Source organism: Rhinolophus ferrumequinum, chromosome 21, assembly GCF_004115265.2.
Source record: "Rhinolophus ferrumequinum isolate MPI-CBG mRhiFer1 chromosome 21, mRhiFer1_v1.p, whole genome shotgun sequence".
Classification (NCBI taxonomy): Eukaryota; Metazoa; Chordata; class Mammalia; order Chiroptera; family Rhinolophidae; genus Rhinolophus; species Rhinolophus ferrumequinum.
Genome location: NC_046304.1, coordinates 39,088,391 through 39,101,733, shown reverse-complemented (window position 1 = coordinate 39,101,733; position 13,343 = coordinate 39,088,391). Strand labels below are relative to the sequence as shown.

General features: G+C 54.0%; 1 protein-coding gene across 11 annotated transcripts in view; it reads left to right on the top strand.

The window, feature by feature from the left end:
• Positions 1–1,905: 1,905 nt before the first annotated feature.
• MPP2 (MAGUK p55 scaffold protein 2) overlaps positions 1,906–13,343 on the top strand; it is a 32,463-nt gene continuing 21,025 nt past the window's right edge. The window contains exon 1 of one of the 11 annotated variants that reach the window (XM_033090871.1): positions 1,906–1,924. The gene's annotated coding sequence lies outside the window, so the exon portion shown is untranslated. Of the gene's footprint in view, positions 1,925–11,583; positions 11,849–11,992; positions 12,189–12,677; positions 12,697–13,343 lie in introns of those variants that run through there. The other 10 variants (XM_033090879.1, XM_033090872.1, XM_033090867.1 and 7 more) reach the window with 10 other exon arrangements.

Here is a 13,343-nt window from a genome sequence, read left to right as displayed (position 1 = left end):
GAGAAGTCCCATGGCCTTTGGTAGCCCTTGCCCTTCTCAGGCACCTGAATAGGTGGGGATGTGGGGATGTGTATGTATGATTGGGAGAGAGGAGCTTGTCACTTCCCTATTGCTGGGCTTGGGAGCACCTGTGGATAAGGGACAGTCAAGGGGCGGGTAGGGGGGAAATGAGAGAATTAGAACCTTTCTGGTTCCTGGAATGGCTTCTGGTTTCTGCCTACAGAGATGGGGCTTATGGGTTTGGTGGATGAGGGGGTCCACTTTCCTGGACTCAGCACCTCACACTGACCCCATGGCAATGACACCACGTTGTGTTTCCCCTCCAGTCCTGGCTGCATCTGGTGTGTACAAGTGACCTGAAATTGGAACCTGGCCCTAAAAAGCAAAACGCTGGAGAGGATGCGGCTACCAGGGAAATGCATGGCTCAGGCTGATTCTTAAGTCCAAGGAGGTGTCTGAGAGAGGGGTTGGTTTTAGCAGGAGATCAGAGTTTGGATCTGGATGATGGAGACTGAAGTCTTAGAATTCTCTTTGGCAGCTAAGGGGATGGGTTCTGAGTAGGGAGAGGTGTAGACACTTCCCAAGGGCAGGAATTAGGACCCCACTCAGGACACACCTGTGTATGAGTTGGATCAAGAGAGGTGCCTCTGCAGCCCAGGCCTCTGCCCCTTCCCAGGCTTCTGCTGCCACCAGCCCAGAGGAGAGTGTCACCCTTGAAACCAGCTCGTCAGTCATAGGCCCTGGCTGGGCTCTGGTCCCTTCCCATGCTCTGCTCACTACCAGAGGGGCTGAAAGGGTCCAGGAGGCAAAGGCAGGACCTTACACTACACACTGATGGGCAGGCAAAAGCACTGCTGTCTGTCCTTCTGCCAACACTGACATCCCAGGCTGGCATCGAAGCTGCCCTGCTCTGTGTAGAAACTTGGGGAGAGGGGAGTCTGGTTGAAGCCCCTCTTTTGAGGTTGCTGGGACCTGCTTCTCTCACTCTGCTCTCCCTCCTCATCGAGCCCCCATTCTGGTGGTGGTGTATGTGTGTAAGGTGGGGGACGTGCATGGGTTGCAGGGAAGAGGCAGGGAAGCTGCTGCAGATGCAGCTGAGGTCTTTTCCTCCCATAGCCCGAGCTCCAGGGGCCCCTCTCCCCTTTGAAGAACTGGTCCCTTCCTACCCAGGGCCCACATTAGTCAAGGAAGCAACAGAGATTTGATTTCTCTTTATTGTTCTCATTGAGGGTGTGGGGTGTGGAGGAGTTCAGGCCCCTCTTAACATATAAAGGGGGACTGAGCTGGGAGACTTGAGCTGGGAACCTGGAAGTCAAAGCCCAGCCTGGAGAAGTAAGGCCCTGGGGCCCTGGTATCTCCCCACCCCCCAGGGCTTCCTCTCATTCCCGCCCAATCTGTCCCCAGTTCCGAGGCCCCTGACTGGTGACAGCTGTGCCCAGTATCTCCTACCTGGGGCCCTCGGAGGAGGTCGGTGGCCCGAGTTTCGTGGTGTTCCGCGGTGGGGGGTGCACGGGGTCCTGTGGGGGGCGGTTCGTGGTGTTCACTGGTAGGGGTTTCCAGGCGTTCAACCGTGGAATTTTTGTGCTGTTGGTGGTTTTCTTGGGGTTTTTAACATCTTTTGATTTCTTGGTGTCCTTAGACTTCAAGCTGGGGCACACTTCTTTACAGAGGTCATGGGGCTGCTATGCGCCTGTGGGGAGGCAGGTGGCATCCGTTTCCTCCCCCCTCCCTCAGCCTCCACGCTTCCTTTCTCCCGCCCTCCGCCTACCGACCTGCTGTTGAAGAGTTTCTCTATGTACTTGCTGAACTGGCCGAAGGTGGTCAGCCAACCGGTCGCCCTGGGCCCGCGCGCGGTCGCTGCAGTTGCAGCTCGTCCGCCAGGGCGCCCCGGGGCCGCAGCAGCAGAACCACCGGGCACATCAAGGTCAGTGCGCACGCGCAGCGCAGAGCCCGCGCCTGTAGGGGACCGAACAGACTTTGCCGCAGGCGGTCACGTGAGGCCAGACAACTGGCATGTGGCGGGGTGGATGAGCTGGGGCGCAGGGGCGCTCAGACACAGGAACGTGACTGCCTCTGGGACGGACATAGACGCACGAGAACCGTTAGGGGCGTCCAGGTGCCCAGGCCGAATGGTGCACACCTGGAATTGCACAGTGGTGCGCACAAAGCACAGGGCAAACGGGACCAATGGGCATGAACGGGGAGGCTCGCCCTAAGATAGACACACGAGGACGGCATAGAGACATTGGTCAGCCCCCTAACCTTACTGACCTCTTCCGTCACTCCTTGCTCACCCCACTCCAGCCTCTCCCGCCTCCTGGCTGTTTTTCAAAAATGCCAGACGTGCTGTTCTCTGCCTGGAAGACTTCCTCCAGATATTCTCATGGCCAGCTTCCTCACCTCCTTCATGCATCAGCTCAAAATTCACCTTCTAAATGGCTCCTACTCTGGCACGCCTATTTAGAATTGCAACCCATTCCTTCATCTTGCTCTACCTTTTCCCCCATTGCACTTTCTAACTTACTAGGTTCTACGCTTCTTTAAATTGTCTTTGTCTCTCTTAAGCGCTGCCCCCCACCATGTCAGCACCATTCTAGCTGGGCTCTTTGCCTGTTTTGTTCACTGTTGTATCACAAGCACCTAGAACAGTGCCCGACACTTAGTAGGTGCTCAATAATAGATGTTAAATGAATGACTATTAACACAGTTATATACAGGAACACCAGTCCAGAGATCCCCCCCATACACACCCCCAGCTGTGCAGACAATTTTGTGCGGGCACACACAGTGATTCATATACTATGATGTCCATAAACACCACACACACACACACACACACACACACACACACACGCCAGAGCTCCTGACACACTCAGCCCTCTTTTGACCAGGAAATCCTCTCATCCCCACCACCCAAAGTAGGGACAGGAAGCCCTGGCAGCTGTCCTGGCCATCAGACTGGCAGAGGGGGCTGCCCTGGCCTTGCTCCTTCACGCCCTTAATACCCTGGGGAGGGGCCCTTGGTGCCAGCCTTCATCCCCAAGCTCCTGGAGAACACAGCTGAGAGGGGCCACCAGACATTACCAGGGTGCTGGGCAGACGCAGGGCAGCACGGCCAGAGTCTCTGCCTAGGACATCCAGGGCCCTTTATATTCCTTTGGATCTGCGCCCCATTTCCCTTTTCCTCTAAGGCACACCCCCAGATTGGCCTCCTTATCGTGCCCCTGTGTTATAACCTGGGAGTTGGGAGAGGTTGGGGGTGGAAGCATATGGGCTGCTGGCTGTCCTGACCAGGGCGCAGTCCCTGCCGGGGGCCCAAAGGCGTGGGTGGTAGAGGCCGGAGGCACTGAGCGGTCAGGTAACTTTTTGCTCTAAGTCTACAGATCCTAAGGAGGAACTGTCTCTGGGGTTGTGCTTTTCCCAGGGGCTATTCTCAGATTTGGAAGGGGGACTATGCTGAGAGACCAGGCCCTTCCCATCTGGCTGGAACCAGGGTGCCTCCTTTACCTGCTGAGCTGTGTGGGGCCTCAGCACCCTCATTCCTGGCCTCTAGGCCAGCTAGCATGGGGAGGGGGCAAAGTTAAGGCTTCTGCCTTCAGGTGCAGGCCCCACTGCTCATCCTGGAGATTTTCTTGGCCTGCCTAGCCACTTTGGAGCCCATGCTGGAGGGGGTCTTGGCTGCCTGAATGATGGACTCAGGCTTTCGGCTGCCTTAGGTCACAGAGCTTTGTTTGGCTGGATGCTGTCAGGGCCCCTCTATCTGTTCACATTGCTGCTTTTCTGGGACAAGGTTGTGAAATGGGGGCTGATGCTTTTTCATGCCCATCCCATCCCCAGAAAGGGCACAGTAGGATGAGCAGGGGCATCTGGGTGGGAATCCAGACTTCATCACTTCCGGCTGTGTGACCTTGATTAAGGAACATTATGTACCCTGAGCCTCCATGTCCTCATCTGTGAAATGGAGCTGATTGCTCCTATAGCATAGGGTTGTTGTGAGGACTGAGTTGGATGCTGTAGCTGAAGCCCTTGGACAGCTCCTGACATACTAGGTGATTAACATGCATGAGCCCCTCCACTCCTGGATGCACTCTTTTTTCTTATCTCGACTTCTCCCTCAGGAAAAGGGGTAAGAAACTCAATATCAAGGTCACTGAAGTTAATAGAATGTCTCAGTAGCCAAGTGAGACCTACAGTTCCTTGGAGCCAAGAATCTCCAGAAAAGGCAATGAGATTCCTATGATAAAATTCCATAATACAAGGAAGGAGGAGAGATTTAGGGGCCAGTGTACCCCAAGCCCCAACAAACAGGCTATCCTTTATTCCACTTAGGCATGAGTCCAATGTTGACGCCCCCGTCCCCAAAAGAGGTCAAATGATGTGTCCTCTTGCAGCTCTGGCTGTGAGAACCCAGGCTGCCCTTATAAACTCTAGAACTTTCTGTGGGCACCAATGGCTCTCAGTCCCTCACTCTTCTGGGCTCACTCACTCATTCCAGGACCTATCAAGTTTTGAGGGATGGTGCTTAGCTACCCCCCTTCCTGGCCCAGAACAAAATGTTTGATGGGGTGAGCAGGTTGGGGGAGGAGGCACAAAGGACCCAATATTATCAATAACAATAGCTCTATGAACATATAGTCATACACTCATAACTGATAATCATTGCATTTGCTCAGTGCCTTGTACAGGGAGGAGTCATCTGTTGCAGCATCTCTAGTTTTGATGACACTTGTAAGCATCATTAACTCCTTTTGCATTTGAGGAAATGGGCTCAGAGAAGTCCAGTGGGGTTGTGATTCAAGCTCAGGACGGACTCAGGTCTAGAGAAGCAGTCCCATCTTCTTGGAAAGCTACCCCCAGCTAGTTACATGTCCCTTTGTCCGTCAGGCCTCAGGACATCTGCAGTTCTGAGTCTGTCTCCATCACCCCTCTGTCCCTTGGCCCATCAACCTCTCCTGTCTCAAGCGGGGTTGCTTCCTGTGCTCTGTGCCCCCTCCCGCTTCCCATTCTCCCTCCACCTGTTTGGCTCTGTTTCAAACAGGGGCCTTTTCAAATGAACTCTTCCCTGCTCCTCTAGGTCTGGTGGTGAAGACACAGACATCGTAGCAGACTGACCTGGGGTCCAAGCTTGACATGGCTGCTTGCTGGCTGTGTGTCCCTGGACAAGTCGCTTTGCCTCTCTGAGCATGATGTCCCCAGCTATGGGGAGAACACTAGAACTAGGTCATGGGGTTATTGGGAGGTAAAGCTGACAGAGAAGACTCCTCAAAATTTCAGCCCCAAATCGCCCTGGAATTCTGTGAGTCGCCCCAGGATCTTTCAGAGCAATTCCCTATTTTGCTTAAGTTGGCTTGAGTTGGATTTTTACTTGCTACCAAACCAGACCAAAACAAAATGAAAGACCTTTGACTAATACGCCTCCTATTACTTCCTGGATTAAGTCCAAACTTCTTAGCATGACATTTAAAATCTTTAACAATTTGATCTCAGCCTTAAAAAAACACACAAAAACCTTTTAAATCAGCTTTACAGAAGTATAATTTACACACAATAAAATTCGCCCATTTTAAGTGTACAGTTGGATAAGTCTTAACAAATATGTACCCTCCAAACAGTCAAGTTACAGAACATTTCTATCATCCCCTTTCTAGTTTATCTGGCCCGAGGCAACCGCTGATCTGATCTCTATAGATTAGTTTTGCCCGTTTCAGAACTTCACATAAATGGCATCAAACAGTATGTTCTTTTTGTGCCTGGCTTCATTTAGCACGATATTTTTGACATTTCTTTGTATTCCTAGGCGTATCGGCCATTAGCTCTCTCATTGCTGAGTAGTACTGTTTCTTCATGAGGACGGACCACAATTTGTTTATGGTTCCCCTGTCCTGGATGTTTGCATTACCACCCACTCTCTTTAGCCACATCTCCTGCTATTGTTCCCTCACCGTACCTGTCCGACCCTCCACCCGTTAGACTCCAGTGGCCTCCCCAGTAACTCTGCACTTTCACATCCCCGGCCTTTGCTAGTGCTGTTCCTTCTATCCCGAATGAGCTGCTTCTCCTCCTCTGCCCAGCCAAATCCCACCCCAGACCCAGTTCTGGCAATTTGTCTTCTGTGAAGCCTCCCTGCTCCACTCGCTGCCCTGCCCTGGGCTCCTGGGGCTCTTGTTCAGCTCAGGTAGCTGTGATGGCATTTATCGTGTCTTCTGCCAGGTGATGCCCATGTCTGGCTCCTATGCCAGACTGAACTCCTGGAGAGGGGACGGAATCGTGCCTTGCTCACTCCATGTCCCACAGACAGTGCCCAGTGCCTGGAATAGAATAGAAGCCTGGGGTTAGTTGACTGAACATGTGTTAACTATCTTGCCTGAGAAACAGAATATATAAAATCAGGGTGTGGATTTCAGCTCATTGCACATTCTTAAGTAGGATAAGGGAGGGCAGGGCAGATCACCTCCCAGCTGGAGCCAAAGCCATTTGGGGAGGAATCAGGGAGCCTTAGAAAGAAGGGAATCAGTTCTTGAGCCTAGTTCTTTCTGCCTGAGCTGGATTGGAGCGAGCAATACCCCTTCCCCCTCCCACCCCCCCCCACCCCATCCCCGCCTGACCTGCGTCTCCTCCCAAAGGGGGAAGGCCTGGGTCTCTTCTCACAGCCCTCAGGTCTGAGAGCTTCAGACTCAAACCTTTTGCCCCAAGGAATCCCTTTGATGATTTGGGCTAACCCTCGGGTGGCTGGAGAGGCTGTTCCCAAGTCTGGGACCCCAGGAGTCACTCTTTTTGACCCGGAATGGGTTGTTTTCGGTAACTGCAGTGGGGGAAGCCAGAGCAGACTGCTGGGGTGGGGTGCTCAGTATCCCACAGTGACAGAAACCATCGCTCCCCTACATCACACACACAAGTACACACACACACACAGGCCCATGCAGGCCATATGTGCAGGCACAGCATACCATCATCCCTGTATGTGCACCTGTACACACATCCACACTGACACACAAATGCATCATGAACACACTCATGCACACGTAAACACATGTGCACAGACACTTCCCTGCACAAACCTCAGGCACACTTAGAAACGTGCTTGCTGTCTGCATGTGTCCGTGCACACCTCATAGAGCAGGTGTCTGCCTGCCTGGCTCAGGAAGGCCCAGAGCTCCTGGGGTGACACTGCCACCTGGGCACTTCCTTCTGCCAATCCCGGTGCTGGTCCTTTGGGTGGGTAGGGGATGAGCAGAAGGGGGAATGCCTGGGATGTTCCTGCCATAAGCACTGACCACGTCCCGACCCCCACACCTTCAACACAGACCCTGAGGCCTACTGCCCAGGAGTCAGACTCCCACTCTGCTTGGGGTGAAGGCAACCTCTCCCACACCCTGCACTGGTGAGGGTGGGAGGACAGCCTCTCCCCTAAGGGGTCTAGACTAGAGAAGGGCCAGATGGTGGGGGTACAGAGGACCTGGACTTCCCCCTCTCCCAGGGCCCTGCCTGCTCTCCACACCAGCACCTCAGGGCAGAGAGCTGCAAGCAGAGAAGCCACAGGGCTTAGAGGCCCTGCGAGATGGGCGGGAGGTCCCCACTCTGCCCCCAGGAACCTCAGAGAGGACTGGTGCACAGGGTAGGCCCAGGGTGGCTAAACCCCAATGCAGAGGACAGGAAAAAGTCCTGGTGGGGTGGCTTGGAGCGGAGCAGTTGGAGCCAAGCAGGGCTGGGGGCAAAGGGCTGTTGCTGTGTGGTAGAGGCAGGAGAGGGGCAGAGAATGGCTCTGGGGTGGGGGCCTCTCTGCATTCGTGGGAAGGAGACATGTCCAGAGCATGCCCTGTGTGACCTCCTGTGGTTCACAAATCACTTTTATATGGGTTACGCCCTCCAGTCTACATAGAGCCTTTGAAGTGGATATTATCCAGCCAGTCCAACGACTTGCCCGAAGTCACCCAACAAGTTGTCTCAGTACTCTCCATATCCCCTGCTTCTGTCCCTTCTGTTTGTCCCAACCCACTCTGCAAGTGTTCCCTAGGCCCAGGGCAAAGGGGAGGGAAGCAGCACAGGGGGGGTGTGTGTGTGTGTGTGTGTACATGCAGCCCTCCTCCAGGTCACCCGTTCAAGTGGATCCTCTCTCTTTTCTTTCTGTCTCCAAATAGCAACTCAAATGCCTCAAACAGTCCCCAGGGTTTCACTACTCTCTCACCTTTGAACCCCCATCCCTGCCCTGTCCAGGGCCTACAGGGGCAGTCAAGGCATAGTTGGTTTGTGGGGGTCTCCAGCAACAGACATTGGGTTATTGGGGTGGCTAGCAGGACTCCTCATTCCCAGGGTCTGCATTGCCTTTTGCAAGCTCATCCCCACTCTGATGGGCTATTCCTGGCCCCCTTACACGGTGCCCACAGCAAAACCCTTGGCACCTCGGTGGGGGCACTGGAGGGAGACGATAAGAGAAGTGGGTAGCATAGATAGGGCTGGGCCACTAATGGGTGTGTGGGCAGCGGGAAGAGGACATGTTACCAGATACCAGATACCGGGGGCTCCAGAAGCCCTGGGGTGGGCCCCACCTTCCCCAATAGGACCTAAGGTCAGTTATGGGCACATCAGACAGCCAGAAACAGAGACTAATCACTCACTGCCCAGCTGGCACCTAGCTAGAGCCTGCGCAGACCTGCTCCCAGGAGCGAACCACATTTATGAAGCACCTTCTGTGTGCCTGGCACTGTGGCAGCCATCTACATCTGTCCTCCCCAAGGGGGACGCTGTTATCCCCATTGTACAGATGAGGCAATTAAGGCTCAGAGAGGTTATGTAACTGGCCTAGGACACACACACCATGTGGCCAAGCTAGGATTTCAACACAAAATATCTAGTCTCAGAACTTTCTACCCCAGAGGGTTGTAGTGGAGTAAAGCAAGGAGGCAGGGTGAAGAGCCAGTGTTGGGTCCTGGGTGGGGTGGGAGGAGGAGGGCCAGGAGGCTCCTTTTGGGTCTCTATCCTCAAGACCAGCAACCTGACATGGGGCAAAGCATATGATGTGTGGCTGGCTGGTGGTGGTCGTGGCGGTGCAGGGCGTTTCAGGCTGTCTTGAGGTCTGTGAGGAGAACAAAGGACCAGGACACTTGATCCTCCAGGGAGGGTTTGGTTTGGTTCTGGAGGGCAGGCAGAGATACCTGTAAAAATGCCCTGTTGAGGCTGGGGTTAAGCGGAGTAGGCACAGCTTTGCCTTTAGAAATGTGATTTCTAAAGTGGGGATGCACCTAGGAGCGTACAGATGATGCTTTGGGGTGTGGTAAGAAAAATATTGGAACTTCTATTTATAGTTTTCAAATAATCATTTTTAAATTTCTTTTTCTGTCTGTGAACGGTTTTTAATATATATATTAGTTTAATAGCATAGATATAATAATATATAAATATAAATATACATGCATTGAAGATTCCAAACTTTGTTTGCTTTTTATTTATTTATTTTTTTTTACTGAGAGGTATAGCCAATAGAAAAGGTTTTCAGAACATGACTGGCGAGTTGCAGGGGTGGGGGTGAGGAATCGGAGGACGTGGGTGTAGAAAGATAGACTCCTGATAGCTGTTGGTGGCGCCTGCTGACCATTGCCACAAGTACGTTACTCAATACAGGGCCAGATCTGGAAATTCGGAACACAGCTCTGAGTTTTATTTCTCTGTGCCCTGACTCCCAAAGCCCTGGAATAAACATCTACCAGAGGAAAGCCTTGATTTCGGGGGAAACAGAGGCACTGCTTGCATCCTTGTAACCTCTGAGGCAAGGCAGGGCGGAAGACAGAGCTAATTAAAGACCCCAGAGGGAGGAGGATTCATCTCCTCACTTCTCCATCCCCACCCCACCGGGTAGGAGGGGCAGCCCCTAACTACCATGGGATGCACTGTGGACCCTTCCCAGCGACTCTGTTTCCTGCCAGGAGTACCCTCATTCCTTAGAACATTTGCTGCACCTCTGTTATGACGTTCAATTATACCACCAGAAAGTGCTTTCGGTGTCTGACACCACCCTCCTGACCTCCACCCCAGACTGTGAGCTCCAAGAGATAAGGGATCCCTGAAGCTGGCACCAAAGCTGCTATCTGACTTGGTATCACTGAAGCTGGCACCTTGTCTGAAACAGAATAGGAGCATCTTACTCTGCATCCAGAAATGTTTCTCCCTACTCTGTTACCTCATGGGGCTGTTGGAGAATCAAACAACTTACCAATTGTAAGGTCCTCAGCAGATGGGAGGGGCTGGCATTCTACTAGGCCCTTAATAGAGAGATACAGTTGACAGACTAATGGAGGGAGGTGACTTGTAAGAATAATAAATTGGGTTCCACTGCCCTAGTAGGCCAGAATCTGGGATCCTACCTTGTCTTGGGGATCCTGAATGGAATCGAAGCTGTGGGGTGCTGTGGGGTAGTAGTTGCCTGATTGAGAAGTAATTAATGTTTGGGAATGATTCAAGATCCTTCCACTTTCCAACCAAATGCAAATATTCGAGGGATTCCCTGCCCAGAGATGGTCAGGTGAGAGTGGAGGATAGTTTTCATAATGAGAGGAGGACTTCCTCCTGAGTTGAATTCGGAGGATCTTCTGGCTTGAAGGCAAACGAGAGAATGAGAGAGAAGCAGTATGCTCCAGAAAGCCTGTTTGGCTGGAGGTCGAAGCCTGCAATTCCAGTCTCTGCCATCTGTGGTCGCTAACGTTCTTCTCCTCCCTCGTTAAAGGCAGCAGGCACCGAAAGGTCAGAGCTTTCAGTAGTAGAGTGTTCTATGGCTTTTCCTTATACCTATATACAAACCTAAGCCCTTTGGAGCTCAGGGGAGAGCACGGGACCAGTCCCCTGTGTCCAGAATGGATTCCTAAATGAAACCCATTTCTGAGATTTCCAAACAGGTTTCCAGGATACAGTCCATTTCTCATCTTAGCAGCCCAGTTAGCACAGAAGAGGGATAACCACTGCATATTATTACAGAGGGCAAGAGGAGCGGGTGGGGAGACACCCAGGCCAGAGTAGTACCGCAGCTGGCCCCAAATGCTCCACGTAGTGAGAGAAGGGTGGTCCTGGGGAGCCTCTATAGTATTCCCGAGGCCTTTTAGGATTTTTCATTAGCGGATCTGGGGTGGAGCTGGAGACTGGGTGCGGGCAACTAAGTTTACCACTTTATTTCTTGAGATGGGATTCTGAGGAAGGATAGGAGTTACTTCTTTCCGTATTCCATAGGCAGGGCTATGGACCAGCTCTCTGGCCTAGGCTTCAAACAGGGTCTCGAATGCCTTCGCGAAGACGTTTGCCCTTCTAGATAGTCGGGGATCCTATTCACCACTCTAGTCCTTAAAAGCTGACCCTGAGCGCGAGGGCCTTATGAGGGTGTGTCTCCTGCTCCTTGGGGTCTCCCTAAACTCCTCCTCTTCTCTTTCCCAATTGAGAAGCAGGGTAACGAGGAAAAGTGAAGCACGCCTGCAACTCCAAAGCGGGTCTAAACTGAGAGAGGAGGGCGGAGTAATCTTTGGCCATCGCCCTTTTAAGGGATCGCTGGGCGCCGAGGGACACTAGTGGGTACAGGTCCCACCCGTGCTTTCCCGAGTGGGCAGCGATCAGGGAATAGTGGGCTGTGCGGTATCTCTCAAAGCGCCACCTCCCCGTTCACCCACGAGCTGCTCTGAAGGACTACTTTCTGCGGGGTTGTCCCGGGGCGTCCACATCCTCCTCTCCTCCTCTCTGCTCTTGGTCTCCGCCCCCTCGCTCAGAGGAGGCCTCGCCGCTTTAAGAGCTGGGTTAGCAATTGACAAGCAATAAACGCTGAGCGCCAGGCTGCGCTGGAGCCGCCCCAAGCTAGTGGCTCCCTAGGACTCAGGTAGGCGACCCCCGCTCCCCAGCTAGCACCTACCCCAGGGTCCGTCTGTCTGTCTTCTACATCCAGGCACAGAACTGGGGCCCTATTCTCTGGGTCCAATCTCCCCCGGCCCCTTCCCCTAGGCCCGCCCCCTCCCTCTCCACCTCCCACCCTTTCCCTTTCTTGGTTGCTCCTAGAAAGAGACCAAACCCTGCTGCCCTTTGACGCTGGCCCCGGCCCTTGCGGTAAGGGCTGCAAAGTGACATCGGGAACAGAGCTAGTGAGCTGTGCCGGGACTGGGTATCAGCGCGGCCTCTCTGGGGGCCGTGCGGATTCGGGGGACTTCAGAGCCCATCATTACGTAAGAACTGCGCTGTTAGCGCTTCCGGGGGGTGGGGGCGCGAGACAGACGTTGCTTGGGACCCTGTGGCTCCCCGGTCTCCTTGGGAGGCTAACACCTCAATCTTCCCTGGGAGAGGGTCCTGGGAAGGGGCGCGCTCCTTATTCTTCCTCCCAGGCTAGGGTGGGGGTTGCGGGTCGGCGTCGGGGGCCAGCGTTAGGGCCTGGAGATCTGGGAGGGGTCGGTGCCAGGAGTGAGGAGCCAGGGTCAGAAAGTTAGGTCAACTAAGCAGGGAGAGTGAGGACCCGGGCTAGGGGCAGCCATTCAGTGACCTCATCCCTCGGTCTCCCGCGGGCGCTCAAGCAGAGCCTTCTTTGATGGCTCGCAACACGCCCCCCTCCCCCAAGGTCCTAGCGCCCAGCCTGTTAGGACTGGGCTCTTGGGGCGGGGGCGATCTGTTTGTCTCAGCTTGCAGTGCGCACGGTCTCTAGACTCTCATCCCTCAATCTTTCAACCCTCCCCACGACCTGTGAGTCTTAAAAGCGCCTTTGTCATACCTTTCTCCCTCATATCTCTTTGTATGTGTATTGTTGAAGGAGTGGATGGGGAGGTTGGAGGAAACCTACCCTTTTCACTGCTGGCGGGCAACACCTACCGCCCCTGGGTCACGTGGATAGCTGGGAGGTAGGGGTGAGAGAGCACCGGGTGAGAGAGCACCCGGGCCCAGGCTTTTGGAAGCCGAGGTGCCAGTTTCCTAATGCCTGGGCCCCGGACCTTGGACCGGAGCCAGGCTGGCTCGCCTGGCACTGCTGTTCTCCTGTGGGCACAGCCGGGCCCCGCCCTCTCGTAGGCTCGGGTGGGGGGTGGGGCAGAGCTAGCTGCCGCCGCGGGAACCGACTCCCCAGGGAGAAAACCCAGGCAGGCTGGGCAAGAAAGACTTCTGGGGATAGAATCCCCCTGCCGCGTGCCCCCCTCTACCGTCCAGGGAAGGCAGATGTCTGGAGTCCCCTCTGTCAGTATCTCTGTCAGGGAGAGCAGCACCAGCTAGGGGAACGCTCCAGGTTCTAGGTCCTGAGGACCTGGGATGGGAAAGGAAGGGATTACTCCTCGCTGCTCTCTAGGAATAGGGACGGTAGGGTTGGCAATGGGGGCACTGGCTGGTACAGTGGATCCTGG